The 25,765-nt window shown below is 40.0% G+C and overlaps 72 non-coding genes across 72 annotated transcripts; all 72 read left to right on the forward strand.

The window, feature by feature from the left end:
* Nucleotides 1-206: 206 nt before the first annotated feature.
* On the forward strand, nucleotides 207-288 carry Trnal-uag (transfer RNA leucine (anticodon UAG)). Its single transcript has one exon. It is a non-coding gene; the product is annotated as a tRNA-Leu (tRNA).
* Nucleotides 289-410: 122 nt separating this feature from the next.
* Nucleotides 411-492, forward strand: Trnal-aag (transfer RNA leucine (anticodon AAG)). The gene has a single exon. It is a non-coding gene; the product is annotated as a tRNA-Leu (tRNA).
* Nucleotides 493-614: 122 nt separating this feature from the next.
* Nucleotides 615-696, forward strand: Trnal-aag (transfer RNA leucine (anticodon AAG)). The gene has a single exon. It is a non-coding gene; the product is annotated as a tRNA-Leu (tRNA).
* A 122-nt stretch (nucleotides 697-818) lies between these two features.
* Nucleotides 819-900, forward strand: Trnal-aag (transfer RNA leucine (anticodon AAG)). Its single transcript has one exon. It is a non-coding gene; the product is annotated as a tRNA-Leu (tRNA).
* A 122-nt stretch (nucleotides 901-1,022) lies between these two features.
* Nucleotides 1,023-1,104, forward strand: Trnal-uag (transfer RNA leucine (anticodon UAG)). Its single transcript has one exon. It is a non-coding gene; the product is annotated as a tRNA-Leu (tRNA).
* A 336-nt stretch (nucleotides 1,105-1,440) lies between these two features.
* On the forward strand, nucleotides 1,441-1,522 carry Trnal-uag (transfer RNA leucine (anticodon UAG)). The gene has a single exon. It is a non-coding gene; the product is annotated as a tRNA-Leu (tRNA).
* Nucleotides 1,523-1,858: 336 nt separating this feature from the next.
* On the forward strand, nucleotides 1,859-1,940 carry Trnal-uag (transfer RNA leucine (anticodon UAG)). The gene has a single exon. It is a non-coding gene; the product is annotated as a tRNA-Leu (tRNA).
* Nucleotides 1,941-2,072: 132 nt separating this feature from the next.
* Nucleotides 2,073-2,154, forward strand: Trnal-aag (transfer RNA leucine (anticodon AAG)). The gene has a single exon. It is a non-coding gene; the product is annotated as a tRNA-Leu (tRNA).
* A 121-nt stretch (nucleotides 2,155-2,275) lies between these two features.
* On the forward strand, nucleotides 2,276-2,357 carry Trnal-aag (transfer RNA leucine (anticodon AAG)). The gene has a single exon. It is a non-coding gene; the product is annotated as a tRNA-Leu (tRNA).
* Nucleotides 2,358-2,479: 122 nt separating this feature from the next.
* Trnal-uag (transfer RNA leucine (anticodon UAG)) lies at nucleotides 2,480-2,561 on the forward strand. The gene has a single exon. It is a non-coding gene; the product is annotated as a tRNA-Leu (tRNA).
* Nucleotides 2,562-2,683: 122 nt separating this feature from the next.
* Nucleotides 2,684-2,765, forward strand: Trnal-uag (transfer RNA leucine (anticodon UAG)). Its single transcript has one exon. It is a non-coding gene; the product is annotated as a tRNA-Leu (tRNA).
* Nucleotides 2,766-2,887: 122 nt separating this feature from the next.
* Trnal-aag (transfer RNA leucine (anticodon AAG)) lies at nucleotides 2,888-2,969 on the forward strand. The gene has a single exon. It is a non-coding gene; the product is annotated as a tRNA-Leu (tRNA).
* A 122-nt stretch (nucleotides 2,970-3,091) lies between these two features.
* Trnal-aag (transfer RNA leucine (anticodon AAG)) lies at nucleotides 3,092-3,173 on the forward strand. Its single transcript has one exon. It is a non-coding gene; the product is annotated as a tRNA-Leu (tRNA).
* A 122-nt stretch (nucleotides 3,174-3,295) lies between these two features.
* On the forward strand, nucleotides 3,296-3,377 carry Trnal-aag (transfer RNA leucine (anticodon AAG)). The gene has a single exon. It is a non-coding gene; the product is annotated as a tRNA-Leu (tRNA).
* Nucleotides 3,378-3,499: 122 nt separating this feature from the next.
* Nucleotides 3,500-3,581, forward strand: Trnal-aag (transfer RNA leucine (anticodon AAG)). Its single transcript has one exon. It is a non-coding gene; the product is annotated as a tRNA-Leu (tRNA).
* Nucleotides 3,582-3,703: 122 nt separating this feature from the next.
* Trnal-uag (transfer RNA leucine (anticodon UAG)) lies at nucleotides 3,704-3,785 on the forward strand. Its single transcript has one exon. It is a non-coding gene; the product is annotated as a tRNA-Leu (tRNA).
* A 336-nt stretch (nucleotides 3,786-4,121) lies between these two features.
* On the forward strand, nucleotides 4,122-4,203 carry Trnal-uag (transfer RNA leucine (anticodon UAG)). Its single transcript has one exon. It is a non-coding gene; the product is annotated as a tRNA-Leu (tRNA).
* Nucleotides 4,204-4,335: 132 nt separating this feature from the next.
* Trnal-aag (transfer RNA leucine (anticodon AAG)) lies at nucleotides 4,336-4,417 on the forward strand. Its single transcript has one exon. It is a non-coding gene; the product is annotated as a tRNA-Leu (tRNA).
* A 324-nt stretch (nucleotides 4,418-4,741) lies between these two features.
* Trnal-uag (transfer RNA leucine (anticodon UAG)) lies at nucleotides 4,742-4,823 on the forward strand. Its single transcript has one exon. It is a non-coding gene; the product is annotated as a tRNA-Leu (tRNA).
* Nucleotides 4,824-4,945: 122 nt separating this feature from the next.
* Nucleotides 4,946-5,027, forward strand: Trnal-uag (transfer RNA leucine (anticodon UAG)). The gene has a single exon. It is a non-coding gene; the product is annotated as a tRNA-Leu (tRNA).
* Nucleotides 5,028-5,353: 326 nt separating this feature from the next.
* Nucleotides 5,354-5,435, forward strand: Trnal-uag (transfer RNA leucine (anticodon UAG)). Its single transcript has one exon. It is a non-coding gene; the product is annotated as a tRNA-Leu (tRNA).
* A 122-nt stretch (nucleotides 5,436-5,557) lies between these two features.
* On the forward strand, nucleotides 5,558-5,639 carry Trnal-aag (transfer RNA leucine (anticodon AAG)). The gene has a single exon. It is a non-coding gene; the product is annotated as a tRNA-Leu (tRNA).
* Nucleotides 5,640-5,761: 122 nt separating this feature from the next.
* Trnal-aag (transfer RNA leucine (anticodon AAG)) lies at nucleotides 5,762-5,843 on the forward strand. The gene has a single exon. It is a non-coding gene; the product is annotated as a tRNA-Leu (tRNA).
* Nucleotides 5,844-6,169: 326 nt separating this feature from the next.
* On the forward strand, nucleotides 6,170-6,251 carry Trnal-uag (transfer RNA leucine (anticodon UAG)). Its single transcript has one exon. It is a non-coding gene; the product is annotated as a tRNA-Leu (tRNA).
* A 132-nt stretch (nucleotides 6,252-6,383) lies between these two features.
* Trnal-aag (transfer RNA leucine (anticodon AAG)) lies at nucleotides 6,384-6,465 on the forward strand. The gene has a single exon. It is a non-coding gene; the product is annotated as a tRNA-Leu (tRNA).
* A 122-nt stretch (nucleotides 6,466-6,587) lies between these two features.
* Nucleotides 6,588-6,669, forward strand: Trnal-uag (transfer RNA leucine (anticodon UAG)). Its single transcript has one exon. It is a non-coding gene; the product is annotated as a tRNA-Leu (tRNA).
* A 132-nt stretch (nucleotides 6,670-6,801) lies between these two features.
* Trnal-aag (transfer RNA leucine (anticodon AAG)) lies at nucleotides 6,802-6,883 on the forward strand. Its single transcript has one exon. It is a non-coding gene; the product is annotated as a tRNA-Leu (tRNA).
* Nucleotides 6,884-7,004: 121 nt separating this feature from the next.
* Trnal-aag (transfer RNA leucine (anticodon AAG)) lies at nucleotides 7,005-7,086 on the forward strand. The gene has a single exon. It is a non-coding gene; the product is annotated as a tRNA-Leu (tRNA).
* A 325-nt stretch (nucleotides 7,087-7,411) lies between these two features.
* On the forward strand, nucleotides 7,412-7,493 carry Trnal-uag (transfer RNA leucine (anticodon UAG)). The gene has a single exon. It is a non-coding gene; the product is annotated as a tRNA-Leu (tRNA).
* A 324-nt stretch (nucleotides 7,494-7,817) lies between these two features.
* Nucleotides 7,818-7,899, forward strand: Trnal-uag (transfer RNA leucine (anticodon UAG)). Its single transcript has one exon. It is a non-coding gene; the product is annotated as a tRNA-Leu (tRNA).
* A 122-nt stretch (nucleotides 7,900-8,021) lies between these two features.
* On the forward strand, nucleotides 8,022-8,103 carry Trnal-uag (transfer RNA leucine (anticodon UAG)). The gene has a single exon. It is a non-coding gene; the product is annotated as a tRNA-Leu (tRNA).
* A 326-nt stretch (nucleotides 8,104-8,429) lies between these two features.
* On the forward strand, nucleotides 8,430-8,511 carry Trnal-uag (transfer RNA leucine (anticodon UAG)). The gene has a single exon. It is a non-coding gene; the product is annotated as a tRNA-Leu (tRNA).
* Nucleotides 8,512-8,633: 122 nt separating this feature from the next.
* Trnal-aag (transfer RNA leucine (anticodon AAG)) lies at nucleotides 8,634-8,715 on the forward strand. Its single transcript has one exon. It is a non-coding gene; the product is annotated as a tRNA-Leu (tRNA).
* Nucleotides 8,716-8,837: 122 nt separating this feature from the next.
* Nucleotides 8,838-8,919, forward strand: Trnal-aag (transfer RNA leucine (anticodon AAG)). Its single transcript has one exon. It is a non-coding gene; the product is annotated as a tRNA-Leu (tRNA).
* A 326-nt stretch (nucleotides 8,920-9,245) lies between these two features.
* On the forward strand, nucleotides 9,246-9,327 carry Trnal-uag (transfer RNA leucine (anticodon UAG)). The gene has a single exon. It is a non-coding gene; the product is annotated as a tRNA-Leu (tRNA).
* Nucleotides 9,328-9,459: 132 nt separating this feature from the next.
* Trnal-aag (transfer RNA leucine (anticodon AAG)) lies at nucleotides 9,460-9,541 on the forward strand. Its single transcript has one exon. It is a non-coding gene; the product is annotated as a tRNA-Leu (tRNA).
* A 122-nt stretch (nucleotides 9,542-9,663) lies between these two features.
* Nucleotides 9,664-9,745, forward strand: Trnal-uag (transfer RNA leucine (anticodon UAG)). Its single transcript has one exon. It is a non-coding gene; the product is annotated as a tRNA-Leu (tRNA).
* A 132-nt stretch (nucleotides 9,746-9,877) lies between these two features.
* Trnal-aag (transfer RNA leucine (anticodon AAG)) lies at nucleotides 9,878-9,959 on the forward strand. The gene has a single exon. It is a non-coding gene; the product is annotated as a tRNA-Leu (tRNA).
* A 324-nt stretch (nucleotides 9,960-10,283) lies between these two features.
* Trnal-uag (transfer RNA leucine (anticodon UAG)) lies at nucleotides 10,284-10,365 on the forward strand. Its single transcript has one exon. It is a non-coding gene; the product is annotated as a tRNA-Leu (tRNA).
* Nucleotides 10,366-10,487: 122 nt separating this feature from the next.
* Nucleotides 10,488-10,569, forward strand: Trnal-uag (transfer RNA leucine (anticodon UAG)). Its single transcript has one exon. It is a non-coding gene; the product is annotated as a tRNA-Leu (tRNA).
* A 529-nt stretch (nucleotides 10,570-11,098) lies between these two features.
* Nucleotides 11,099-11,180, forward strand: Trnal-uag (transfer RNA leucine (anticodon UAG)). The gene has a single exon. It is a non-coding gene; the product is annotated as a tRNA-Leu (tRNA).
* A 324-nt stretch (nucleotides 11,181-11,504) lies between these two features.
* Nucleotides 11,505-11,586, forward strand: Trnal-uag (transfer RNA leucine (anticodon UAG)). Its single transcript has one exon. It is a non-coding gene; the product is annotated as a tRNA-Leu (tRNA).
* A 122-nt stretch (nucleotides 11,587-11,708) lies between these two features.
* Trnal-uag (transfer RNA leucine (anticodon UAG)) lies at nucleotides 11,709-11,790 on the forward strand. Its single transcript has one exon. It is a non-coding gene; the product is annotated as a tRNA-Leu (tRNA).
* A 326-nt stretch (nucleotides 11,791-12,116) lies between these two features.
* Nucleotides 12,117-12,198, forward strand: Trnal-uag (transfer RNA leucine (anticodon UAG)). The gene has a single exon. It is a non-coding gene; the product is annotated as a tRNA-Leu (tRNA).
* Nucleotides 12,199-12,320: 122 nt separating this feature from the next.
* On the forward strand, nucleotides 12,321-12,402 carry Trnal-aag (transfer RNA leucine (anticodon AAG)). The gene has a single exon. It is a non-coding gene; the product is annotated as a tRNA-Leu (tRNA).
* A 122-nt stretch (nucleotides 12,403-12,524) lies between these two features.
* Nucleotides 12,525-12,606, forward strand: Trnal-aag (transfer RNA leucine (anticodon AAG)). The gene has a single exon. It is a non-coding gene; the product is annotated as a tRNA-Leu (tRNA).
* Nucleotides 12,607-12,932: 326 nt separating this feature from the next.
* On the forward strand, nucleotides 12,933-13,014 carry Trnal-uag (transfer RNA leucine (anticodon UAG)). The gene has a single exon. It is a non-coding gene; the product is annotated as a tRNA-Leu (tRNA).
* Nucleotides 13,015-13,146: 132 nt separating this feature from the next.
* On the forward strand, nucleotides 13,147-13,228 carry Trnal-aag (transfer RNA leucine (anticodon AAG)). Its single transcript has one exon. It is a non-coding gene; the product is annotated as a tRNA-Leu (tRNA).
* Nucleotides 13,229-13,350: 122 nt separating this feature from the next.
* Trnal-uag (transfer RNA leucine (anticodon UAG)) lies at nucleotides 13,351-13,432 on the forward strand. Its single transcript has one exon. It is a non-coding gene; the product is annotated as a tRNA-Leu (tRNA).
* A 132-nt stretch (nucleotides 13,433-13,564) lies between these two features.
* Trnal-aag (transfer RNA leucine (anticodon AAG)) lies at nucleotides 13,565-13,646 on the forward strand. The gene has a single exon. It is a non-coding gene; the product is annotated as a tRNA-Leu (tRNA).
* A 324-nt stretch (nucleotides 13,647-13,970) lies between these two features.
* Trnal-uag (transfer RNA leucine (anticodon UAG)) lies at nucleotides 13,971-14,052 on the forward strand. The gene has a single exon. It is a non-coding gene; the product is annotated as a tRNA-Leu (tRNA).
* A 122-nt stretch (nucleotides 14,053-14,174) lies between these two features.
* On the forward strand, nucleotides 14,175-14,256 carry Trnal-uag (transfer RNA leucine (anticodon UAG)). Its single transcript has one exon. It is a non-coding gene; the product is annotated as a tRNA-Leu (tRNA).
* Nucleotides 14,257-14,582: 326 nt separating this feature from the next.
* Trnal-uag (transfer RNA leucine (anticodon UAG)) lies at nucleotides 14,583-14,664 on the forward strand. The gene has a single exon. It is a non-coding gene; the product is annotated as a tRNA-Leu (tRNA).
* A 122-nt stretch (nucleotides 14,665-14,786) lies between these two features.
* Trnal-aag (transfer RNA leucine (anticodon AAG)) lies at nucleotides 14,787-14,868 on the forward strand. Its single transcript has one exon. It is a non-coding gene; the product is annotated as a tRNA-Leu (tRNA).
* Nucleotides 14,869-14,990: 122 nt separating this feature from the next.
* Nucleotides 14,991-15,072, forward strand: Trnal-aag (transfer RNA leucine (anticodon AAG)). The gene has a single exon. It is a non-coding gene; the product is annotated as a tRNA-Leu (tRNA).
* Nucleotides 15,073-15,398: 326 nt separating this feature from the next.
* Nucleotides 15,399-15,480, forward strand: Trnal-uag (transfer RNA leucine (anticodon UAG)). Its single transcript has one exon. It is a non-coding gene; the product is annotated as a tRNA-Leu (tRNA).
* A 132-nt stretch (nucleotides 15,481-15,612) lies between these two features.
* On the forward strand, nucleotides 15,613-15,694 carry Trnal-aag (transfer RNA leucine (anticodon AAG)). Its single transcript has one exon. It is a non-coding gene; the product is annotated as a tRNA-Leu (tRNA).
* A 122-nt stretch (nucleotides 15,695-15,816) lies between these two features.
* On the forward strand, nucleotides 15,817-15,898 carry Trnal-uag (transfer RNA leucine (anticodon UAG)). The gene has a single exon. It is a non-coding gene; the product is annotated as a tRNA-Leu (tRNA).
* Nucleotides 15,899-16,030: 132 nt separating this feature from the next.
* On the forward strand, nucleotides 16,031-16,112 carry Trnal-aag (transfer RNA leucine (anticodon AAG)). The gene has a single exon. It is a non-coding gene; the product is annotated as a tRNA-Leu (tRNA).
* A 121-nt stretch (nucleotides 16,113-16,233) lies between these two features.
* On the forward strand, nucleotides 16,234-16,315 carry Trnal-aag (transfer RNA leucine (anticodon AAG)). Its single transcript has one exon. It is a non-coding gene; the product is annotated as a tRNA-Leu (tRNA).
* Nucleotides 16,316-16,640: 325 nt separating this feature from the next.
* Trnal-uag (transfer RNA leucine (anticodon UAG)) lies at nucleotides 16,641-16,722 on the forward strand. The gene has a single exon. It is a non-coding gene; the product is annotated as a tRNA-Leu (tRNA).
* A 326-nt stretch (nucleotides 16,723-17,048) lies between these two features.
* Trnal-uag (transfer RNA leucine (anticodon UAG)) lies at nucleotides 17,049-17,130 on the forward strand. Its single transcript has one exon. It is a non-coding gene; the product is annotated as a tRNA-Leu (tRNA).
* A 326-nt stretch (nucleotides 17,131-17,456) lies between these two features.
* On the forward strand, nucleotides 17,457-17,538 carry Trnal-uag (transfer RNA leucine (anticodon UAG)). Its single transcript has one exon. It is a non-coding gene; the product is annotated as a tRNA-Leu (tRNA).
* Nucleotides 17,539-17,863: 325 nt separating this feature from the next.
* Trnal-aag (transfer RNA leucine (anticodon AAG)) lies at nucleotides 17,864-17,945 on the forward strand. The gene has a single exon. It is a non-coding gene; the product is annotated as a tRNA-Leu (tRNA).
* Nucleotides 17,946-18,066: 121 nt separating this feature from the next.
* On the forward strand, nucleotides 18,067-18,148 carry Trnal-aag (transfer RNA leucine (anticodon AAG)). The gene has a single exon. It is a non-coding gene; the product is annotated as a tRNA-Leu (tRNA).
* A 530-nt stretch (nucleotides 18,149-18,678) lies between these two features.
* Trnal-aag (transfer RNA leucine (anticodon AAG)) lies at nucleotides 18,679-18,760 on the forward strand. Its single transcript has one exon. It is a non-coding gene; the product is annotated as a tRNA-Leu (tRNA).
* A 106-nt stretch (nucleotides 18,761-18,866) lies between these two features.
* Nucleotides 18,867-18,948, forward strand: Trnal-aag (transfer RNA leucine (anticodon AAG)). Its single transcript has one exon. It is a non-coding gene; the product is annotated as a tRNA-Leu (tRNA).
* Nucleotides 18,949-19,070: 122 nt separating this feature from the next.
* Nucleotides 19,071-19,152, forward strand: Trnal-uag (transfer RNA leucine (anticodon UAG)). The gene has a single exon. It is a non-coding gene; the product is annotated as a tRNA-Leu (tRNA).
* Nucleotides 19,153-19,274: 122 nt separating this feature from the next.
* On the forward strand, nucleotides 19,275-19,356 carry Trnal-aag (transfer RNA leucine (anticodon AAG)). The gene has a single exon. It is a non-coding gene; the product is annotated as a tRNA-Leu (tRNA).
* A 326-nt stretch (nucleotides 19,357-19,682) lies between these two features.
* On the forward strand, nucleotides 19,683-19,764 carry Trnal-aag (transfer RNA leucine (anticodon AAG)). Its single transcript has one exon. It is a non-coding gene; the product is annotated as a tRNA-Leu (tRNA).
* Nucleotides 19,765-20,089: 325 nt separating this feature from the next.
* On the forward strand, nucleotides 20,090-20,171 carry Trnal-uag (transfer RNA leucine (anticodon UAG)). The gene has a single exon. It is a non-coding gene; the product is annotated as a tRNA-Leu (tRNA).
* Nucleotides 20,172-20,827: 656 nt separating this feature from the next.
* Trnal-aag (transfer RNA leucine (anticodon AAG)) lies at nucleotides 20,828-20,909 on the forward strand. The gene has a single exon. It is a non-coding gene; the product is annotated as a tRNA-Leu (tRNA).
* Nucleotides 20,910-25,765: the final 4,856 nt, after the last annotated feature.

Raw genomic sequence — 25,765 nt, forward strand, 5'->3', positions numbered from 1 at the left:
CAGATAGCGTGGCCGAGTGGTCTTAGGCGCTGCTTTTAGGCATCAGTCATTTCGATGGCGTGGGTTCGAATCCCACCGCTGCCAATAGCTTTTGTTATTTAAACACTTTTTGTTTAACCGACACGATTTATTATTTAAAATGAATTTCGTGGTACAATAATTGAGACGGAAAATTTGTTTGTTGCAACTAAGAAATCTTGAACACAGGTAGCGTGGCCGAGTGGTCTAAGGCGCTGGTTTTAGGCACCAGTCATTTCGATGGCGTGGGTTCGAATCCCACCGCTGCCATTTGCTTTTGTTATTTGAACACATTTTGTTTAACCGACACGATTTATTATTTAAAATGAATTTCGTGGTACAATAATTGAGACAGAAAAATTGTGTGTTGCACTTAATAATTCTTGAACACAGGTAGCGTGGCCGAGTGGTCTAAGGCGCTGGTTTAAGGCACCAGTCATTTCGATGGCGTGGGTTCGAATCCCACCGCTGCCAATAGCTTTTGTTATTTAAACACTTTTTGTTTAACCGCCAAGATAGATTATTTGAAATGCATTTCGTTGTACAATAATTGAGACGGAAAAATTGTGTGTTGCACTTAATAATGTTTAAACAGAGGTAGCGTGGCCGAGTGGTCTAAGGCGCTGGTTTAAGGCACCAGTCATTTCGATGGCGTGGGTTCCAATCCCACCGCTGCCAATAGCTTTTGTTATTTAAACACTTTTTGTTTAACCGCCAAGATTTATTATTTGAAATGCGTTTCGTTGTACAATAATTGAGACGGAAAAATTGTGTGTTGCACTAAATAATGTTTAAACAGAGGTAGCGTGGCCGAGTGGTCTAAGGCGCTGGTTTAAGGCACCAGTCATTTCGATGGCGTGGGTTCCAATCCCACCGCTGCCAATAGCTTTTGTTATTTAAACACTTTTTGTTTAACCGCCAAGATAGATTATTTGAAATTCATTTCGTTGTACAATAATTGAGACGGAAAATTTGTTTGTTATAACTAAGAAATCTTGAACACTGGTAGCGTGGCCGAGTGGTCTAAGGCGCTGGTTTTAGGCACCAGTCATTTCGATGGCGTGGGTTCGAATCCCACCGCTGCCAGTAGCTTTTGTCATTTTATGTCATTTGAACACTTTTTGTTTAACCGCCAAGAATTGTTATTTCACATGAATTTCGTTGTGCAATGATTAAGACGGAAAAATTGTGTGTTGCACTTAATAATGTTTAAACACAGGTAGCGTGGCCGAGTGGTCTAAGGCCCTGGTTTAAGGCACCAGTCATTTCGATGGCGTGGGTTCGAATCCCACCTCTGCCAATAGCTTTTGTTATTTAAACACTTTTTGTTTAACCGCCAAGATAGATTATTTGAAATTCATTTCGTTGTACAATAATTGAGACGGAAAATTTGTTTGTTATAACTAAGAAATCTTGAACACTGGTAGCGTGGCCGAGTGGTCTAAGGCGCTGGTTTTAGGCACCAGTCATTTCGATGGCGTGGGTTCGAATCCCACCGCTGCCAGTAGCTTTTGTCATTTTATGTCATTTGAACACTTTTTGTTTAACCGCCAAGAATTGTTATTTCACATGAATTTCGTTGTGCAATGATTAAGACGGAAAAATTGTGTGTTGCACTTAATAATGTTTAAACACAGGTAGCGTGGCCGAGTGGTCTAAGGCCCTGGTTTAAGGCACCAGTCATTTCGATGGCGTGGGTTCCAATCCCACCGCCGCCAATAGCTTTTGTTATTTAAACACTTTTTGTTTAACCGCCAAGATAGATTATTTGAAATTCATTTCGTTGTACAATAATTGAGACGGAAAATTTGTTTGTTATAACTAAGAAATCTTGAACACTGGTAGCGTGGCCGAGTGGTCTAAGGCGCTGGTTTTAGGCACCAGTCATTTCGATGGCGTGGGTTTGAATCCCACCGCTGCCAATAGCTTTTGTCATTTGATGTCATTTGAACACTTTTTGTTTAACCGCCAAGAATTGTTATTTCACATGAATTTCGTTGTGCAATGATTAAGACGGAAAAATTGTGTGTTGCACTTAATAATGTTTAAACACAGGTAGCGTGGCCGAGTGGTCTAAGGCGCTGGTTTAAGGCACCAGTCATTTCGATGGCGTGGGTTCGAATCCCACCTCTGCCAATAGCATTTGTTATTTGAACACTTTTTGTTTAACCGCCACGATTTATTATTTAAAATGAATTTCGTGGTACAATAATTGAGACAGAAAAATTGTGTGTTGCACTTATGATGTTTAAACAGAGGTAGCGTGGCCGAGTGGTCTAAGGCGCTGGTTTAAGGCACCAGTCATTTCGATGGCGTGGGTTCGAATCCCACCGCTGCCAATAGCTTTTGTTATTCGAACACTTTTTGTATGACCGCCAAGATTTATTGTTTAAAATGAATTTCATGGTACAATAATTGAGACGGAAACATTGTTTGTAGCAACTAAGAAATCTTGAACACTGGTTGCGTGGCCGAGTGGTCTAAGGCGCTGGTTTTAGGCACCAGTCATTTCGATGGCGTGGGTTCGAATCCCACCGCTGCCAATAGCTTGTGTTCTTTGAACACTTTTTGTTTAACCGCCAAGAATTGTTATTTCACATGAATTTCGTTGTGCAATGATTAAGACGGAAAAATTGTGTGTTGCACTTAATAATGTTTAAACACAGGTAGCGTGGCCGAGTGGTCTAAGGCGCTGGTTTTAGGCACCAGTCATTTCGATGACGTGGGTTCGAATCCCACCGCTGCCATTTGCTTTTGTTATTTGAACACTTTTTGTTTAACCGACACGATTTATTATTTAAAATGAATTTCGTGGTACAATAATTGAGACAGAAAAATTATGTGTTGCAAGTAAACAATCTTGAAGACAGGTAGCGTGGCCGAGTGGTCTAAGGCGCTGGTTTAAGGCACCAGTCATTTCGATGGCGTGGGTTCGAATCCCACCGCTGCCATTTGCTTTTGTTATTTGAACACTTTTTGTTTAACCGACACGATTTATTATTTAAAATGAATTTCGTGGTACAATAATTGAGACAGAAAAATTGTGTGTTGCACTTAATAATTCTTGAACACAGGTAGCGTGGCCGAGTGGTCTAAGGCGCTGGTTTAAGGCACCAGTCATTTCGATGGCGTGGGTTCGAATCCCACCGCTGCCAATAGCTTTTGTTATTTAAACACTTTTTTTTTAACCGCCAAGATAGATTATTTGAAATGCATTTCGTTGTACAATAATTGAGACGGAAAAATTGTGTGTTGCACTTAATAATGTTTAAACAGAGGTAGCGTGGCCGAGTGGTCTAAGGCGCTGGTTTAAGGCACCAGTCATTTCGATGGCGTGGGTTCCAATCCCACCGCTGCCAATAGCTTTTGTTATTTAAACACTTTTTGTTTAACCGCCAAGATTTATTATTTGAAATGCGTTTCGTTGTACAATAATTGAGACGGAAAAATTGTGTGTTGCACTTAATAATGTTTAAACAGAGGTAGCGTGGCCGAGTGGTCTAAGGCGCTGGTTTAAGGCACCAGTCATTTCGATGGCGTGGGTTCCAATCCCACCGCTGCCAATAGCTTTTGTTATTTAAACACTTTTTGTTTAACCGCCAAGATAGATTATTTGAAATTCATTTCGTTGTACAATAATTGAGACGGAAAATTTGTTTGTTATAACTAAGAAATCTTGAACACTGGTAGCGTGGCCGAGTGGTCTAAGGCGCTGGTTTTAGGCACCAGACATTTCGATGGCGTGGGTTCGAATCCCACCGCTGCCAGTAGCTTTTGTCATTTTATGTCATTTGAACACTTTTTGTTTAACCGCCAAGAATTGTTATTTCACATGAATTTCGTTGTGCAATGATTAAGACGGAAAAATTGTGTGTTGCACTTAATAATGTTTAAACACAGGTAGCGTGGCCGAGTGGTCTAAGGCCCTGGTTTAAGGCACCAGTCATTTCGATGGCGTGGGTTCCAATCCCACCGCTGCCAATAGCTTTTGTTATTTAAACACTTTTTGTTTAACCGCCAAGATAGATTATTTGAAATTCATTTCGTTGTACAATAATTGAGACGGAAAATTTGTTTGTTATAACTAAGAAATCTTGAACACTGGTAGCGTGGCCGAGTGGTCTAAGGCGCTGGTTTTAGGCACCAGTCATTTCGATGGCGTGGGTTTGAATCCCACCGCTGCCAATAGCTTTTGTCATTTGATGTCATTTGAACACTTTTTGTTTAACCGCCAAGAATTGTTATTTCACATGAATTTCGTTGTGCAATGATTAAGACGGAAAAATTGTGTGTTGCACTTAATAATGTTTAAACACAGGTAGCGTGGCCGAGTGGTCTAAGGCGCTGGTTTAAGGCACCAGTCATTTCGATGGCGTGGGTTCGAATCCCACCTCTGCCAATAGCATTTGTTATTTGAACACTTTTTGTTTAACCGCCACGATTTATTATTTAAAATGAATTTCGTGGTACAATAATTGAGACAGAAAAATTGTGTGTTGCACTTATGATGTTTAAACAGAGGTAGCGTGGCCGAGTGGTCTAAGGCGCTGGTTTAGGCACCAGTCATTTCGATGGCGTGGGTTCGAATCCCACCGCTGCCAATAGCTTTTGTTATTCGAACACTTTTTGTATGACCGCCAAGATTTATTGTTTAAAATGAATTTCATGGTACAATAATTGAGACGGAAACATTGTTTGTAGCAACTAAGAAATCTTGAACACTGGTTGCGTGGCCGAGTGGTGTAAGGCGCTGGTTTTAGGCACCAGTCATTTCGATGGCGTGGGTTCGAATCCCACCGCTGCCAATAGCTTTTGTTCTTTGAACACTTTTTGTTTAACCGCCAAGAATTGTTATTTCACATGAATTTCGTTGTGCAATGATTAAGACGGAAAAATTGTGTGTTGCACTTAATAATGTTTAAACACAGGTAGCGTGGCTGAGTGGTCTAAGGCGCTGGTTTTAGGCACCAGTCATTTCGATGACGTGGGTTCGAATCCCACCGCTGCCATTTGCTTTTGTTATTTGAACACTTTTTGTTTAACCGACACGATTTATTATTTAAAATGAATTTCGTGGTACAATAATTGAGACAGAAAAATTGTGTGTTGCACTTAATAATGTTTAAACAGAGGTAGCGTGGCCGACTGGTCTAAGGCGCTGCTTTAAGGCACCAGTCATTTCGATGGCGGGGGTTCGAATCCCACCGCTGCCAATAGCTTTTGTTGTTTAAACACTTTTTGTTTAACCGCCAAGATTTATTATTTGAAATTCATTTCGTTGTACAATAATTGAGACGGAAAATTTGTTTGTTGCAACTAAGAAATCTTGAACACAGGTAGCGTGGCCGAGTGGTCTAAGGCGCTGGTTTTAGGCACCAGTCATTTCGATGGCGTGGGTTCGATTCCTACCGCTGCCATTTGCTTTTGTTATTTGAACACTTTTTGTTTAACCGACACGATTTATTATTTAAAATGAATTTCGTGGTACAATAATTGAGACAGAAAAATTGTGTGTTGCAAGTAAACAATCTTGAAGACAGGTAGCGTGGCCGAGTGGTCTAAGGCGCTGGTTTAAGGCACCAGTCATTTCGATGGCGTGGGTTCGAATCCCACCGCTGCCATTTGCTTTTGTTATTTGAACACTTTTTGTTTAACCGTCACGATTTATTATTTAAAATTAATTTCGTGGTACAATAATTGAGACAGAAAAATTGTGTGTTGCACTTAATAATTCTTGAACACAGGTAGCGTGGCCGAGTGGTCTAAGGCGCTGGTTTAAGGCACCAGTCATTTCGATGGCGTGGGTTCGAATCCCACCGCTGCCAATAGCTTTTGTTATTTAAACATTTTTTGTTTAACCGCCAAGATTTATTATTTGAAATGCATTTCGTTGTACAATAATTGAGACGGAAAAATTGTGTGTTGCACTTAATAATGTTTAAACAGAGGTAGCGTGGCCGGGTGGTCTAAGGCGCTGGTTTAAGGCACCAGTCATTTCTATGGCGTGGGTTCCAATCCCACCGCTGCCAATAGCTTTTGTTATTTAAACACTTTTTGTTTAACCGCCAAGATAGATTATTTGAAATTCATTTCGTTGTACAATAATTGAGACGGAAAATTTGTTTGTTATAACTAAGAAATCTTGAACACTGGTAGCGTGGCCGAGTGGTCTAAGGCGCTGGTTTTAGGCACCAGTCATTTCGATGGCGTGGGTTCGAATCCCACCGCTGCCAATAGCTTTTGTCATTTGATGTCATTTGAACACTTTTTGTTTAACCGCCAAGAATTGTTATTTCACATGAATTTCGTTGTGCAATGATTAAGACGGAAAAATTGTGTGTTGCACTTAATAATGTTTAAACACAGGTAGCGTGGCCGAGTGGTCTAAGGCGCTGGTTTAAGGCACCAGTCATTTCGATGGCGTGGGTTCCAATCCCACCGCTGCCAATAGCTTTTGTTATTTAAACACTTTTTGTTTAACCGCCAAGATAGATTATTTGAAATTCATTTCGTTGTACAATAATTGAGACGGAAAATTTGTTTGTTATAACTAAGAAATCTTGAACACTGGTAGCGTGGCCGAGTGGTCTAAGGCGCTGGTTTTAGGCACCAGTCATTTCGATGGCGTGGGTTCGAATCCCACCGCTGCCAATAGCTTTTGTCATTTGATGTCATTTGAACACTTTTTGTTTAACCGCCAAGAATTGTTATTTCACATGAATTTCGTTGTGCAATGATTAAGACGGAAAAATTGTGTGTTGCACTTAATAATGTTTAAACACAGGTAGCGTGGCCGAGTGGTCTAAGGCGCTGGTTTAAGGCACCAGTCATTTCGATGGCGTGGGTTCGAATCCCACCTCTGCCAATAGCATTTGTTATTTGAACACTTTTTGTTTAACCGCCACGATTTATTATTTAAAATGAATTTCGTGGTACAATAATTGAGACAGAAAAATTGTGTGTTGCACTTATGATGTTTAAACATAGGTAGCGTGGCCGAGTGGTCTAAGGCGCTGGTTTAAGGCACCAGTCATTTCGATGGCGTGGGTTCGAATCCCACCGCTGCCAATAGCTTTTGTTGTTTAAACACTTTTTGTTTAACCGCCAAGATAGATTATTTGAAATTCATTTCGTTGTACAATAATTGAGACGGAAAATTTGTTTGTTATAACTAAGAAATCTTGAACACTGGTAGCGTGGCCGAGTGGTCTAAGGCGCTGGTTTAGGCACCAGTCATTTCGATGGCGTGGGTTCGAATCCCACCGCTGCCAATAGCTTTTGTTATTCGAACACTTTTTGTATGACCGCCAAGATTTATTGTTTAAAATGAATTTCATGGTACAATAATTGAGACGGAAACATTGTTTGTAGCAACTAAGAAATCTTGAACACTGGTTGCGTGGCCGAGTGGTCTAAGGCGCTGGTTTTAGGCACCAGTCATTTCGATGGCGTGGGTTCGAATCCCACCTCTGCCAATAGCATTTGTTATTTGAACACTTTTTGTTTAACCGCCACGATTTATTATTTAAAATGAATTTCGTGGTACAATAATTGAGACAGAAAAATTGTGTGTTGCACTTATGATGTTTAAACAGAGGTAGCGTGGCCGAGTGGTCTAAGGCGCTGGTTTAGGCACCAGTCATTTCGATGGCGTGGGTTCGAATCCCACCGCTGCCAATAGCTTTTGTTATTCGAACACTTTTTGTATGACCGCCAAGATTTATTGTTTAAAATGAATTTCATGGTACAATAATTGAGACGGAAACATTGTTTGTAGCAACTAAGAAATCTTGAACACTGGTTGCGTGGCCGAGTGGTGTAAGGCGCTGGTTTTAGGCACCAGTCATTTCGATGGCGTGGGTTCGAATCCCACCGCTGCCAATAGCTTTTGTTCTTTGAACACTTTTTGTTTAACCGCCAAGAATTGTTATTTCACATGAATTTCGTTGTGCAATGATTAAGACGGAAAAATTGTGTGTTGCACTTAATAATGTTTAAACACAGGTAGCGTGGCCGAGTGGTCTAAGGCGCTGGTTTTAGGCACCAGTCATTTCGATGACGTGGGTTCGAATCCCACCGCTGCCATTTGCTTTTGTTATTTGAACACTTTTTGTTTAACCGACACGATTTATTATTTAAAATGAATTTCGTGGTACAATAATTGAGACAGAAAAATTGTGTGTTGCACTTAATAATGTTTAAACAGAGGTAGCGTGGCCGACTGGTCTAAGGCGCTGCTTTAAGGCACCAGTCATTTCGATGGCGGGGGTTCGAATCCCACCGCTGCCAATAGCTTTTGTTGTTTAAACACTTTTTGTTTAACCGCCAAGATTTATTATTTGAAATTCATTTCGTTGTACAATAATTGAGACGGAAAATTTGTTTGTTGCAACTAAGAAATCTTGAACACAGGTAGCGTGGCCGAGTGGTCTAAGGCGCTGGTTTTAGGCACCAGTCATTTCGATGGCGTGGGTTCGATTCCTACCGCTGCCATTTGCTTTTGTTATTTGAACACTTTTTGTTTAACCGACACGATTTATTATTTAAAATGAATTTCGTGGTACAATAATTGAGACAGAAAAATTGTGTGTTGCAAGTAAACAATCTTGAAGACAGGTAGCGTGGCCGAGTGGTCTAAGGCGCTGGTTTAAGGCACCAGTCATTTCGATGGCGTGGGTTCGAATCCCACCGCTGCCATTTGCTTTTGTTATTTGAACACTTTTTGTTTAACCGTCACGATTTATTATTTAAAATTAATTTCGTGGTACAATAATTGAGACAGAAAAATTGTGTGTTGCACTTAATAATTCTTGAACACAGGTAGCGTGGCCGAGTGGTCTAAGGCGCTGGTTTAAGGCACCAGTCATTTCGATGGCGTGGGTTCGAATCCCACCGCTGCCAATAGCTTTTGTTATTTAAACATTTTTTGTTTAACCGCCAAGATTTATTATTTGAAATGCATTTCGTTGTACAATAATTGAGACGGAAAAATTGTGTGTTGCACTTAATAATGTTTAAACAGAGGTAGCGTGGCCGGGTGGTCTAAGGCGCTGGTTTAAGGCACCAGTCATTTCTATGGCGTGGGTTCCAATCCCACCGCTGCCAATAGCTTTTGTTATTTAAACACTTTTTGTTTAACCGCCAAGATAGATTATTTGAAATTCATTTCGTTGTACAATAATTGAGACGGAAAATTTGTTTGTTATAACTAAGAAATCTTGAACACTGGTAGCGTGGCCGAGTGGTCTAAGGCGCTGGTTTTAGGCACCAGTCATTTCGATGGCGTGGGTTCGAATCCCACCGCTGCCAATAGCTTTTGTCATTTGATGTCATTTGAACACTTTTTGTTTAACCGCCAAGAATTGTTATTTCACATGAATTTCGTTGTGCAATGATTAAGACGGAAAAATTGTGTGTTGCACTTAATAATGTTTAAACACAGGTAGCGTGGCCGAGTGGTCTAAGGCGCTGGTTTAAGGCACCAGTCATTTCGATGGCGTGGGTTCCAATCCCACCGCTGCCAATAGCTTTTGTTATTTAAACACTTTTTGTTTAACCGCCAAGATAGATTATTTGAAATTCATTTCGTTGTACAATAATTGAGACGGAAAATTTGTTTGTTATAACTAAGAAATCTTGAACACTGGTAGCGTGGCCGAGTGGTCTAAGGCGCTGGTTTTAGGCACCAGTCATTTCGATGGCGTGGGTTCGAATCCCACCGCTGCCAATAGCTTTTGTCATTTGATGTCATTTGAACACTTTTTGTTTAACCGCCAAGAATTGTTATTTCACATGAATTTCGTTGTGCAATGATTAAGACGGAAAAATTGTGTGTTGCACTTAATAATGTTTAAACACAGGTAGCGTGGCCGAGTGGTCTAAGGCGCTGGTTTAAGGCACCAGTCATTTCGATGGCGTGGGTTCGAATCCCACCTCTGCCAATAGCATTTGTTATTTGAACACTTTTTGTTTAACCGCCACGATTTATTATTTAAAATGAATTTCGTGGTACAATAATTGAGACAGAAAAATTGTGTGTTGCACTTATGATGTTTAAACAGAGGTAGCGTGGCCGAGTGGTCTAAGGCGCTGGTTTAGGCACCAGTCATTTCGATGGCGTGGGTTCGAATCCCACCGCTGCCAATAGCTTTTGTTATTCGAACACTTTTTGTATGACCGCCAAGATTTATTGTTTAAAATGAATTTCATGGTACAATAATTGAGACGGAAACATTGTTTGTAGCAACTAAGAAATCTTGAACACTGGTTGCGTGGCCGAGTGGTGTAAGGCGCTGGTTTTAGGCACCAGTCATTTCGATGGCGTGGGTTCGAATCCCACCGCTGCCAATAGCTTTTGTTCTTTGAACACTTTTTGTTTAACCGCCAAGAATTGTTATTTCACATGAATTTCGTTGTGCAATGATTAAGACGGAAAAATTGTGTGTTGCACTTAATAATGTTTAAACACAGGTAGCGTGGCCGAGTGGTCTAAGGCGCTGGTTTTAGGCACCAGTCATTTCGATGACGTGGGTTCGAATCCCACCGCTGCCATTTGCTTTTGTTATTTGAACACTTTTTGTTTAACCGACACGATTTATTATTTAAAATGAATTTCGTGGTACAATAATTGAGACAGAAAAATTGTGTGTTGCACTTAATAATGTTTAAACAGAGGTAGCGTGGCCGACTGGTCTAAGGCGCTGCTTTAAGGCACCAGTCATTTCGATGGCGGGGGTTCGAATCCCACCGCTGCCAATAGCTTTTGTTGTTTAAACACTTTTTGTTTAACCGCCAAGATAGATTATTTGAAATTCATTTCGTTGTACAATAATTGAGACGGAAAATTTGTTTGTTATAACTAAGAAATCTTGAACACTGGTAGCGTGGCCGAGTGGTCTAAGGCGCTGGTTTAGGCACCAGTCATTTCGATGGCGTGGGTTCGAATCCCACCGCTGCCAATAGCTTTTGTTATTCGAACACTTTTTGTATGACCGCCAAGATTTATTGTTTAAAATGAATTTCATGGTACAATAATTGAGACGGAAACATTGTTTGTAGCAACTAAGAAATCTTGAACACTGGTTGCGTGGCCGAGTGGTCTAAGGCGCTGGTTTTAGGCACCAGTCATTTCGATGGCGTGGGTTCGAATCCCACCTCTGCCAATAGCATTTGTTATTTGAACACTTTTTGTTTAACCGCCACGATTTATTATTTAAAATGAATTTCGTGGTACAATAATTGAGACAGAAAAATTGTGTGTTGCACTTATGATGTTTAAACAGAGGTAGCGTGGCCGAGTGGTCTAAGGCGCTGGTTTAGGCACCAGTCATTTCGATGGCGTGGGTTCGAATCCCACCGCTGCCAATAGCTTTTGTTATTCGAACACTTTTTGTATGACCGCCAAGATTTATTGTTTAAAATGAATTTCATGGTACAATAATTGAGACGGAAACATTGTTTGTAGCAACTAAGAAATCTTGAACACTGGTTGCGTGGCCGAGTGGTGTAAGGCGCTGGTTTTAGGCACCAGTCATTTCGATGGCGTGGGTTCGAATCCCACCGCTGCCAATAGCTTTTGTTCTTTGAACACTTTTTGTTTAACCGCCAAGAATTGTTATTTCACATGAATTTCGTTGTGCAATGATTAAGACGGAAAAATTGTGTGTTGCACTTAATAATGTTTAAACACAGGTAGCGTGGCCGAGTGGTCTAAGGCGCTGGTTTTAGGCACCAGTCATTTCGATGACGTGGGTTCGAATCCCACCGCTGCCATTTGCTTTTGTTATTTGAACACTTTTTGTTTAACCGACACGATTTATTATTTAAAATGAATTTCGTGGTACAATAATTGAGACAGAAAAATTGTGTGTTGCACTTAATAATGTTTAAACAGAGGTAGCGTGGCCGACTGGTCTAAGGCGCTGCTTTAAGGCACCAGTCATTTCGATGGCGGGGGTTCGAATCCCACCGCTGCCAATAGCTTTTGTTGTTTAAACACTTTTTGTTTAACCGCCAAGATTTATTATTTGAAATTCATTTCGTTGTACAATAATTGAGACGGAAAATTTGTTTGTTGCAACTAAGAAATCTTGAACACAGGTAGCGTGGCCGAGTGGTCTAAGGCGCTGGTTTTAGGCACCAGTCATTTCGATGGCGTGGGTTCGATTCCTACCGCTGCCATTTGCTTTTGTTATTTGAACACTTTTTGTTTAACCGACACGATTTATTATTTAAAATGAATTTCGTGGTACAATAATTGAGACAGAAAAATTGTGTGTTGCAAGTAAACAATCTTGAAGACAGGTAGCGTGGCCGAGTGGTCTAAGGCGCTGGTTTAAGGCACCAGTCATTTCGATGGCGTGGGTTCGAATCCCACCGCTGCCATTTGCTTTTGTTATTTGAACACTTTTTGTTTAACCGTCACGATTTATTATTTAAAATTAATTTCGTGGTACAATAATTGAGACAGAAAAATTGTGTGTTGCACTTAATAATTCTTGAACACAGGTAGCGTGGCCGAGTGGTCTAAGGCGCTGGTTTAAGGCACCAGTCATTTCGATGGCGTGGGTTCGAATCCCACCGCTGCCAATAGCTTTTGTTATTTAAACATTTTTTGTTTAACCGCCAAGATTTATTATTTGAAATGCATTTCGTTGTACAATAATTGAGACGGAAAAATTGTGTGTTGCACTTAATAATGTTTAAACAGAGGTAGCGTGGCCGGGTGGTCTAAGGCGCTGGTTTAAGGCACCAGTCATTTCTATGGCGTGGGTTCCAATCCCACCGCTGCCAATAGCTTTTGTTATTTAAACACTTTTTGTTTAACCGCCAAGATAGATTATTTGAAATTCATTTCGTTGTACAATAATTGAGACGGAAAATTTGTTTGTTATAACTAAGAAATCTTGAACACTGGTAGCGTGGCCGAGTGGTCTAAGGCGCTGGTTTTAGGCACCAGTCATTTCGATGGCGTGGGTTCGAATCCCACCGCTGCCAATAGCTTTTGTCATTTGATGTCATTTGAACACTTTTTGTTTAACCGCCAAGAATTGTTATTTCACATGAATTTCGTTGTGCAATGATTAAGACGGAAAAATTGTGTGTTGCACTTAATAATGTTTAAACACAGGTAGCGTGGCCGAGTGGTCTAAGGCGCTGGTTTAAGGCACCAGTCATTTCGATGGCGTGGGTTCCAATCCCACCGCTGCCAATAGCTTTTGTTATTTAAACACTTTTTGTTTAACCGCCAAGATAGATTATTTGAAATTCATTTCGTTGTACAATAATTGAGACGGAAAATTTGTTTGTTATAACTAAGAAATCTTGAACACTGGTAGCGTGGCCGAGTGGTCTAAGGCGCTGGTTTTAGGCACCAGTCATTTCGATGGCGTGGGTTCGAATCCCACCGCTGCCAATAGCTTTTGTCATTTGATGTCATTTGAACACTTTTTGTTTAACCGCCAAGAATTGTTATTTCACATGAATTTCGTTGTGCAATGATTAAGACGGAAAAATTGTGTGTTGCACTTAATAATGTTTAAACACAGGTAGCGTGGCCGAGTGGTCTAAGGCGCTGGTTTAAGGCACCAGTCATTTCGATGGCGTGGGTTCGAATCCCACCTCTGCCAATAGCATTTGTTATTTGAACACTTTTTGTTTAACCGCCACGATTTATTATTTAAAATGAATTTCGTGGTACAATAATTGAGACAGAAAAATTGTGTGTTGCACTTATGATGTTTAAACAGAGGTAGCGTGGCCGAGTGGTCTAAGGCGCTGGTTTAGGCACCAGTCATTTCGATGGCGTGGGTTCGAATCCCACCGCTGCCAATAGCTTTTGTTATTCGAACACTTTTTGTATGACCGCCAAGATTTATTGTTTAAAATGAATTTCATGGTACAATAATTGAGACGGAAACATTGTTTGTAGCAACTAAGAAATCTTGAACACTGGTTGCGTGGCCGAGTGGTGTAAGGCGCTGGTTTTAGGCACCAGTCATTTCGATGGCGTGGGTTCGAATCCCACCGCTGCCAATAGCTTTTGTTCTTTGAACACTTTTTGTTTAACCGCCAAGAATTGTTATTTCACATGAATTTCGTTGTGCAATGATTAAGACGGAAAAATTGTGTGTTGCACTTAATAATGTTTAAACACAGGTAGCGTGGCCGAGTGGTCTAAGGCGCTGGTTTTAGGCACCAGTCATTTCGATGACGTGGGTTCGAATCCCACCGCTGCCATTTGCTTTTGTTATTTGAAAACTTTTTGTTTAACCGACACGATTTATTATTTAAAATGAATTTCGTGGTACAATAATTGAGACAGAAAAATTGTGTGTTGCACTTAATAATGTTTAAACAGAGGTAGCGTGGCCGACTGGTCTAAGGCGCTGCTTTAAGGCACCAGTCATTTCGATGGCGGGGGTTCGAATCCCACCGCTGCCAATAGCTTTTGTTGTTTAAACACTTTTTGTTTAACCGCCAAGATTTATTATTTGAAATTCATTTCGTTGTACAATAATTGAGACGGAAAATTTGTTTGTTGCAACTAAGAAATCTTGAACACAGGTAGCGTGGCCGAGTGGTCTAAGGCGCTGGTTTTAGGCACCAGTCATTTCGATGGCGTGGGTTCGATTCCTACCGCTGCCATTTGCTTTTGTTATTTGAACACTTTTTGTTTAACCGACACGATTTATTATTTAAAATGAATTTCGTGGTACAATAATTGAGACAGAAAAATTGTGTGTTGCAAGTAAACAATCTTGAAGACAGGTAGCGTGGCCGAGTGGTCTAAGGCGCTGGTTTAAGGCACCAGTCATTTCGATGGCGTGGGTTCGAATCCCACCGCTGCCATTTGCTTTTGTTATTTGAACACTTTTTGTTTAACCGTCACGATTTATTATTTAAAATTAATTTCGTGGTACAATAATTGAGACAGAAAAATTGTGTGTTGCACTTAATAATTCTTGAACACAGGTAGCGTGGCCGAGTGGTCTAAGGCGCTGGTTTAAGGCACCAGTCATTTCGATGGCGTGGGTTCGAATCCCACCGCTGCCAATAGCTTTTGTTATTTAAACATTTTTTGTTTAACCGCCAAGATTTATTATTTGAAATGCATTTCGTTGTACAATAATTGAGACGGAAAAATTGTGTGTTGCACTTAATAATGTTTAAACAGAGGTAGCGTGGCCGGGTGGTCTAAGGCGCTGGTTTAAGGCACCAGTCATTTCTATGGCGTGGGTTCCAATCCCACCGCTGCCAATAGCTTTTGTTATTTAAACACTTTTTGTTTAACCGCCAAGATAGATTATTTGAAATTCATTTCGTTGTACAATAATTGAGACGGAAAATTTGTTTGTTATAACTAAGAAATCTTGAACACTGGTAGCGTGGCCGAGTGGTCTAAGGCGCTGGTTTTAGGCACCAGTCATTTCGATGGCGTGGGTTCGAATCCCACCGCTGCCAATAGCTTTTGTCATTTGATGTCATTTGAACACTTTTTGTTTAACCGCCAAGAATTGTTATTTCACATGAATTTCGTTGTGCAATGATTAAGACGGAAAAATTGTGTGTTGCACTTAATAATGTTTAAACACAGGTAGCGTGGCCGAGTGGTCTAAGGCGCTGGTTTAAGGCACCAGTCATTTCGATGGCGTGGGTTCCAATCCCACCGCTGCCAATAGCTTTTGTTATTTAAACACTTTTTGTTTAACCGCCAAGATAGATTATTTGAAATTCATTTCGTTGTACAATAATTGAGACGGAAAATTTGTTTGTTATAACTAAGAAATCTTGAACACTGGTAGCGTGGCCGAGTGGTCTAAGGCGCTGGTTTTAGGCACCAGTCATTTCGATGGCGTGGGTTCGAATCCCACCGCTGCCAATAGCTTTTGTCATTTGATGTCATTTGAACACTTTTTGTTTAACCGCCAAGAATTGTTATTTCACATGAATTTCGTTGTGCAATGATTAAGACGGAAAAATTGTGTGTTGCACTTAATAATGTTTAAACACAGGTAGCGTGGCCGAGTGGTCTAAGGCGCTGGTTTAAGGCACCAGTCATTTCGATGGCGTGGGTTCGAATCCCACCTCTGCCAATAGCATTTGTTATTTGAACACTTTTTGTTTAACCGCCACGATTTATTATTTAAAATGAATTTCGTGGTACAATAATTGAGACAGAAAAATTGTGTGTTGCACTTATGATGTTTAAACATAGGTAGCGTGGCCGAGTGGTCTAAGGCGCTGGTTTAAGGCACCAGTCATTTCGATGGCGTGGGTTCGAATCCCACCGCTGCCAATAGCTTTTGTTGTTTAAACACTTTTTGTTTAACCGCCAAGATAGATTATTTGAAATTCATTTCGTTGTACAATAATTGAGACGGAAAATTTGTTTGTTATAACTAAGAAATCTTGAACACTGGTAGCGTGGCCGAGTGGTCTAAGGCGCTGGTTTAGGCACCAGTCATTTCGATGGCGTGGGTTCGAATCCCACCGCTGCCAATAGCTTTTGTTATTCGAACACTTTTTGTATGACCGCCAAGATTTATTGTTTAAAATGAATTTCATGGTACAATAATTGAGACGGAAACATTGTTTGTAGCAACTAAGAAATCTTGAACACTGGTTGCGTGGCCGAGTGGTCTAAGGCGCTGGTTTTAGGCACCAGTCATTTCGATGGCGTGGGTTCGAATCCCACCGCTGCCAATAGCTTTTGTTCTTTGAACACTTTTTGTTTAACCGCCAAGAATTGTTATTTCACATGAATTTCGTTGTGCAATGATTAAGACGGAAAAATTGTGTGTTGCACTTAATAATGTTTAAACACAGGTAGCGTGGCCGAGTGGTCTAAGGCGCTGGTTTAAGGCACCAGTCATTTCGATAGCGTGAGTTCGAATCCCACCTCTGCCAATAGCTTTTGTTATTTAAACACTTTTTGTTTAACCGCCAAGATGGATTATTTGAAATTCATTTCGTTGTACAATAATTGAGACGGAAAATTTGTTTGTTGCAACTAAGAAATCTTGAACACTGGTAGCGTGGCCGAGTGGTCTAAGGCGCTGGTTTTAGGCACCAGTCATTTCGATGGCGTGGGTTCGAATCCCACCGCTGCCAATAGCTTTTGTCATTTGAACACTTTTTGTTTAACCGCCAAGAATTGTTATTTCACATGAATTTCGTTGTGCAATGATTAAGACGGAAAAATTGTGTGTTGCACTTAATAATGTTTAAACACAGGTAGCATGGCCGAGTGGTCTAAGGCGCTGGTTTAAGGCACCAGTCATTTCGTTGGCGGGGGTTCGAATCCCACCGCTGCCAATAGCTTTTGTTGTTTAAACACTTTTTGTTTAACCGCCAAGATTTATTATTTGAAATTCATTTCGTTGTACAATAATTGAGACGGAAAATTTGTTTGTTGCAACTAAGAAATCTTGAACACAGGTAGCGTGGCCGAGTGGTCTAAGGCGCTGGTTTTAGGCACCAGTCATTTCGATGGCGTGGGTTCGAATTCCACCGCTGCCATTTGCTTTTGTTATTTGAACACTTTTTGTTTAACCGACACGATTTATTATTTAAAATGAATTTCGTGGTACAATAATTGAGACGGAAAAATTGTGTGTTGCAATTAAGAATTCTTGAACACAGGTAGCGTGGCCGAGTGGCCTAAGGCGCTGGTTTAAGGCACCAGTCATTTCGATGGCGTTGGTTCGAATCCCACCGCTGCCAATAGCATTTGTTATTTGAACACTTTTTGTTTAACCGCCACGATTTATTATTTAAAATTAATTTAGTGGTACAATAATTGAGACGGAAAATTGTGTGTTGCACTTAATAATGTTTAAACACAGGTAGCGTGGCCGAGTGGTCTAAGGCGCTGGTTTAAGGCACCAGTAATTTCGATGGCGTGGGTTCGAATCCCACCGCTGCCAATAGCTTTTGTTATTTGAACACTTTTAGTTTAACCGCCAAGATTGTTATTTCACATGAATTTCGTTGTGCAATGATTAAGACGGAAAAATAGTGTGTTGCACTTAATGATGTTTAAACACAGGTAGCGTGGCCGAGTGGTCTAACGCGCTGGTTTAAGGCACCAGTCATTTCGATGGCGTGGGTTCGAATCCCACCGCTGCCAATAGCTTTTGTTATTTGAACACTTTTTGTTTAACCGCCAAGATTTTTTATTTGAAATGCATTTCGTTGTGCAATAATTGAGACGGAAAAATTGTGTGTTGCACTTAATAATGTTTAAACACAGGTAGCGTGGCCGATTGGTCTAAGGCGCTGGTTTAAGGCACCAGTCATTTCGAAGGCGTGGGTTCGAATTCCACCGCTGCCAATAGCTTTTGTTATTTAAACACTTTTTGTTTAACCGCCAAGATTTTTTATTTGAAATGCATTTCGTTGTGCAATAATTGAGACGGAAAAATTGTCTGTTGCTCTTAATAATGTTTAAACACAGATAGCGTGGCCGAGTGGTCTAAGGCGCTGGTTTAAGGCACCAGTCATTTCGTTGGCGTGGGTTTGAATCCCACCGCTGCCAATAGCTTTTGTTATTTAATCACTTTTTGTTTAACCGCCACGATTTATTATTTAAAATGAATTTAGTGGTACAATAATTGAGACGGAAAAATTGTGTGTTGCAATTAAGAATTCTTGAACACAGGTAGCGTGGCCGAGTGGTCTAAGGCACTGGTTTAAGGCACCAGTCATTTCCATGGCGTGGGTTCGAATCTCACCGCTGCCAATAGCTTTTGTTATTTAAACACTTTTTGTTAAACCGCCAAGAAATTTAGTGGTACAATAATTGAGACGGAAAAATTGTGTGTTGCACTTAATAATCTTTAAACACAGGTAGCGTGGCCGAGTGGTCTAAGGCGCTGGTTTAAGGCACCAGTCATTTCGATGGCGTGGGTTCGAATCCCACCGCTGCCAATAGCTTTTGTTATTTAAACACTTTTTGTTTAACCGCCAAGATTTATTATTTGAAATTCATTTCGTTGTACAATAATTGAGACGGAAAATTTGTTTGTTGCAACTAAGCAATCTTGAACACTGGTAGCGTGGCCGAGTGGTCTAAGGCGCTGATTTTAGGCACCAGTCATTTCGATGGCGTGGGTTCGACTCCCACCGCTGCCAATAGCTTTCGTTATTTGAACACTTTTAGTTTAACCGCCAAGAATTGTTATTTCACATGAATTTCGTTGTGCAATGATTAAGACGGAAAAATAGTGTGTTGCACTTAATAATGTTTAAACACAGGTAGCGTGGCCGAGTGGTCTAACGCGCTGGTTTAAGGCACCAGTCATTTCGATGGCGTGGGTTCGAATCCCACCGCTGCCAATAGCTTTTGTTATTTGAACACTTTTAGTTTAACCGCCAAGATTTATTATTTGAAATTCATTTCGTTGTGCAATAATTGAGACGGAAAAATTGTGTGTTGCACTTAATAATGTTTAAACACAGATAGCGTGGCCGAGTTGTCTAAGGCGCTGGTTTTAGGCACCAGTCATTTCGATGGCGTGGGTTCGAATCCCACCGCTGCCAATAGCTTTTGTTATTTAAACACTTTTTGTTTAACCGCCACGATTTATTATTTAAAATGAATTTCGTGGTACACTAATTGAGACAGAAAAATTGTGTGTTGCACTTAATAATGTTTAAACAGAGGTAGCGTGGCCGATTGGTCTAAGGCGCTGGTTTAAGGCACCAGTCATTTCGATGGCGTGGGTTCGATTCCCACCGCTGCCAATAGCATTTGTTATTTGAACACTTTTTGTTTAACCGCCACGATTTATTATTTAAAATGAATTTAGTGGTATAATAATTGAGACGGAAAAATTGTGTGTTGCAATTAAGAATTCTTGAACACAGGTAGCGTGGCCGAGTGGTCTAAGGCGCTGGTTTAAGGCACCTGTCATTTCGATGGCGTGGGTTCGAATCCCACCGCTCCAATAGCTTTTGTTATTTAAACACTTTTTGTTTAACCGCCAAGATTTATTATTTGAAATTCATTTCGTTGTACAATAATTGAGACGGAAAATTTGTTTGTTGCAACTAAGAAATCTTGAACACTGGTAGCGTGGCCGAGTGGTCTAAGGCGCTGGTTTTAGGCACCAGTCATTTCGATGGCGTGGGTTCGAATCCCACCGCTGCCAATAGCTTTTGTTATTTGAACACTTTTTGTTTAACCGCCAAGAATTGTTATTTCACATGAATTTCGTTGTGCAATGATTAAGACGGAAAAATTGTGTGTTGCACTTTATAATGTTTAAACACAGGTAGCGTGGCCGATTGGTCTAAGACGCTGATTTTAGGCACCAGTCATTTCGATGGCGTGGGTTCGAATCCGACCGCTGCCAATAGCTTTTGTTATTTGCACACTTTTTGTTTAACCGCCACGATTTATTGTTTAAAATGAATTTCGTGGTACAATAATTGAGACGGAAAAATTGTGTGTTGCACTTAATAATGTTTGAACACAGGTAGCGTGGCCGAGTGGTCTAAGGCGCTGGGTTAAGGCACCAGTCATTTCGATGGCGTGGGTTCGAATCCGACCGCTGCCAATAGCTTTTGTTATTTGAACACTTTTTGTTTAACCGCCACGATTTATTGTTTAAAATGAATTTCGTGGTACAATGATTAAGACGGAAAAATTGTGTGTTGCACTTAATAATGAATCCCACCGCTGCCAATAGCATTTGTTATTTGAACACTCTTTGTTTAACCGCCAAGTTTATTATTTAACATGAATTTCGTTGTGCAATAATTGAGACGGAAAAATTCTGTGTTGCACGAAAAAAATTCTAACTCAGGTAGCGTGGCCGAGTGGTCTAAGGCGCTGGTTTAAGGTACCAGTAATTTCGATGGCGTGGATTCGAATCCCACCGCTGCCAATGGATTTTGTTATTTAAACACATTTTTTTAACCAACAGGATTTATTATTTAAAATGAATTTAGTTTTACAATAATTGAGACGGAATAATTGTGTGTTACAACTAAGAAATCTTGATCAATGGTAGCGTGACCGAGTGGTCTTAGGCGCTGGTTTTACGCACCAGTCATTTCGATGGCGTGGGTTCGAATCCCACGGCTATTACTTTTATTTAACCGACAAGTTCAATTGTCGGGTTGAATTTCGTCTTGCATTAATTGAGTCGTTTGTTCGATAGATTTTATGAAGTTGGAAATAATGCGCATGATGTCTGAAATTCATATTGCTAAACATTACACTGTACCAGTGACTTAAAACAGAACACAATAACCAGTTATAGACTGCAGTAAAGTTTTTGAGTTGCATGTTAATGCAACAGTTTCCTCAATATTTACATTTTGATCATATAATTCGGCCTGTTTTAATATATCGCGCTTATGTTTCCAACCACTTGGATACTCTTCCGTATTTTGCTGTTTATTTACACCACTAAAATAATAAGTCGAACTGAAAATTGGCTCAAGCCGCTTCACTTGTGCTTGTGTATCGAAGCGTAAGAAAAGAGGCTGATATTGTCCATCTCGTTTTCTTCATCCAGTTCCTGCTGTAGTTCCTCGATCGATACGTCGGCGTAGCATTCGATCTCCATGTTGCGGATATAGGAGGCCAGTATGTCGATCCTATTCTCCAGCTCCTGGATCGGAGTGGAGACGTCCCTCTCCATCGCTGTTTCGGTAACTGCGATGTAATATGCGAAGAGGACTGTTACTTGGGGATTTGTGGGGATTGTAGCATAAATACGCTCAAAAAACAAAGTTTTGCAATAGTTTCTGAAGCAGTGTAATACTTAATAATGATGTATTGCAAATCCAAAAAGGTTGATTAAATCGACATCATCTTGATAAAGACGTTTCGACACGAGCTTGTATCAACTTCAGTTAAGGAGAAAATCATAATCAAAGCTCGTATCGAAACGTCTTATACAAGATGATGTCGACCAACTCCGCCTTTTTTGCTTTGCATTTCATGATCAAGCTACATTATAGATCCGTGCATAGTGTACCCAAGTGTTGTACTTCCAATTAGGTTTTCGGTCATAGTTGGTAGGCACGACTTTCTAATTAAATGCCATCACTGGGATACACATGCGTACATATACTTGCATAGCTCCTCATGGAATATTCTGCTGTTAATACTGTTTCAATTTTCTTCAGGAAGACTGTTTTGATTAGTGCTGAAGCCAACATGGATATTTTGTTATTTCTTTCTACCCAACTTTATTTCGAGTTCTTTTTACCCAACTTTCATTTTTTCTTTAGCTTTATTTATTTTTTCTTTCTTTCAGGGTACGTTACATGATGGAACAGTATACAACCTCAAGCTAACAGGCACAAACGCAAAGTATAAAAAATAAGGTAGGTTTTGTTTAGCAACCAACTGATGTGCTATAATTCAGTATTGAGCTCAATGTTGTAACTAAAGCAGGATATTGTTCTACGTACTTGGTATATTGATTTGACTATTATTCCTATAAATAAAAACTTTCAACAATATGCGGGTTGCGTCTGTATGAGCTATGAATGCATTTGTAAAGAATAAAAGAAGACTTTTTCACAGTAGATCAATAGAAGTCATGAGCCATGTTTGGCAGTGTATAATACACATTCTAATCTAACGAAATGAAACTTTTACATAGATGTTGAATAAAATTAAACCTATTGCTTACCCATGCTTTTAAACATCCATTTAGGCATAACGCTGTAGCATAGGCCGGTGATTTGCTTTTTAATGTACTCCACCATTTCAAATTCGTTTTTGGCGGCTTCTACGTCTTTGCGTGCCTGAATATAATGCAAAAACACGTGAAAGCTCCTCTTCGTTCTAAATGTTGGTCATGTAAAAAGGCAACTATTGAAACTTAATTAATTTCAACTCGTTTCAAGGTGTCTTACATGCATTTTCGTGTCTAATAGGGTAATTCGTGCCAATGTTCCCTTATGCGCATTGTTGTTGCCCTTAATAGTTGGTCCTTGACCAACGGTCTGTCAATGAAGCTCAGAGACATTCTTTCGCAAACCAAGGCCAATTACCCACAAGGATATTAAAAAAATACAGGTAATACTTTTACTGGGGACCTCTTTGAGTATAATAAAAAAAAAAAACTTTGTTTGAGAGGAGCGGTTCTTAACTGATGCGCCATGGAAGGTTGTCAGGTGTGCCGCAGGCGAGTAAAACAATTTATAAAGCATTTATGTTTTTATAATGTATTTTCTTTTTCTTTCGGCCTTATTCATTGCAAATATTATCTTAAGTATTGTGAAACTATGAGGCCTATATCATACAAAGTTACAATAAATTCAACAGAAACACCGATATACCTACATATATTTGCCCCAGCTTTGCTCGCCAGGTGCGCCCAGACGCCAAAAAGCTTAGAAACTCTGGTCTAATGTTCTAGAAAAGTTTTGTCACGCTTGCAATGCTGGTCAAATACAGACTTTATTATTAAAATTGTCTATACATTTATGTTCACCACACATTTTTTACTTACAGCCTTAATGCTGTCGTCCAGTATAACGACGAACATATTGATGAGGAGTATAGTACAGCAACCGGCAAATGCGATGAAGAAGAATGGACCCAAGACCTGGTCGGCCATCTTTAATTTTGTAAAGTCGAAGCGCCCCAAAAGCATCGATAACATCTCTTCCGCCTGAACACAATAATCTAGGTTGGTAGATTAACAGAGCAGTCTTCGCATGATGTAATTGCTAGTTGTAAGTTATTTTTAATTGGAAATGTCATGTTTCTGTGTAAACGTTCAGTGTTATTTAAAAATGATTTAATACGAAACGAAGTAAGCTGTTGCTTACATAACTTGTGGTTTCATTTAATGTTACATATACCTTTGACCGAGCGTGGCATATATTGTGAAATGAAACATGTACATACCAGCAGACAAGTTTGACACAACCACATGTATAGCATTTTTATACCCCGAGTTTTAACTCTTGTAAACAAGCTAGCTCTACATCAACGAAGCTAGTAAATCCACATCAACATCTACAAAATTGTTATTTTTTTCTGTTTGATGTGCTAATGACAAAACAAAACCCTTAGAGTGCACATTACTTCACCAAATGCGCACCAAAACAAACAACGAGAAATGTTATGCTTTAAACTGTTAAACCAAGTTGGTCACGAACATTTTTAATAAATTCAAAGCGATCGCAAACTGAAAAGTTTGGAAAGCCCTGGTCATATACTTACGGTCAAATACAAAGTGCTGTACGGGTAGAGCTTCTGTTCGAACCAGATGAAGCCAAGGAACAGAAATGCGGCAAAGTAGATGCTGAAAGAGGCGAGGAAGTATGCGATGGGCTTGGCGGCGTGTCCGAGTGTGTAGGCCAGCAGTCGGATGCGTTGGTTGAAGGCAAGCAGTTGGTTGAACTTGATCGTGGCAAGGAAGAGCGTGAAGGCCATCGAGTAGCGGAACGAGTCGTTCCAAAGCGCAATGTACTGGAAGTTCACGAAGGTCTCTGTTGGGATATAAGTAGGAAGGAACGGTCAGATTCGCTTTGAAGCAAAGTAATATATATTGTTACAGTCAAACAAACTTGAAACTTGTCTATAATGTTCACAAAGCAGTTAGCTAAAGGCTGACCATTTACTTGAAAACTTTCATTGTCAAGTATTATTTCTATAGGTATCAACAGACAGAAACAACCGAGTTAGCTTGGCAACAAATAATTCTCTATTGTTAAACCATATAGTGTACACTAGGCAGTAAGGTAGGATGACCATTTCGATTCAGAAACTTTGTCTCGAACTTTCACGAAGGATTTTGCGAAAAACTCGGCAGACTGGGACAGTATGGGTAATATTAAAGGAAGGTTGATATCAAGTGGTTTGGTAATTCACATAATGAATATGGAATGATTTTACAAGCAATATTTTTTTAAAGAAGTGTACACCAACTCTAAGAAATGTATATAGACATTAGATTCTTAATTATGAGCCATTGCCAAGCGTGTTTTAAAGTTAATGAAGAAAGGTAAACGGAATGAATGTTGTAGTTATATACATCTAAAATTGTTGTGCAAAAATATCTTCTGATCACGCATTTGGTTCAGTATTTAAATATATACAATATTACAAAAGTCTCTAAACAGTGGTTCGTCGAATATATGTTGCTGTTTAGGAGATTAGACTAGAACTCTTTTACTGGTCTATATCGCAATTTTCGTTGGGCAAATGTACAGTTGCTTACCTTTGTCTACATCGTTCATGATTTTCTCCAGAGTAAGATTAAGATTGATGGTTCGGACTCCGAACATTGCTATCGCTACCAGCGAAGCCACTGCACTGATGAAATCCATTCCGTTCCAAAACGAGTGAAAGAACTTTAATCCGTTCAGGCGAAGTTGACGGATAATCTAGAAATTTAAAGCTTACCCGTAAAGTACAAATCCAAACGGGGGGTAATGTGGGCTAGGATTATGTTGCTCATCTTTGAGACTGGAAGTTTGTACATTAATGAGTACAATAATGCGCCTAAAATAAGACAATCTCTAGTTTTGGTTTTCGTTTTTAACTGTCGGTAAGCAGATTCTAAATAAAACCGCTTTGAGTTGATTAACTTTGAAGCACAAATTTAGTGGTTAAAAAAGTTCGCCTGGCGATCGCAATTTGTTTTCTTGAAATAATGGAGGATGCCATCTATTTGCAAAGTAAAATTTCAAATACCAGAAAGAATAGTTCCTTCAACATTTTAATCAGCTTTCATGTTAACTAAACAGAGAAATGATTTCTTGTATT

This window comes from Ascidiella aspersa, chromosome 2, assembly GCF_963924565.1.
Source record: "Ascidiella aspersa chromosome 2, kaAscAspe10.2, whole genome shotgun sequence".
NCBI lineage: Eukaryota > Metazoa > Chordata > Ascidiacea > Phlebobranchia > Ascidiidae > Ascidiella > Ascidiella aspersa.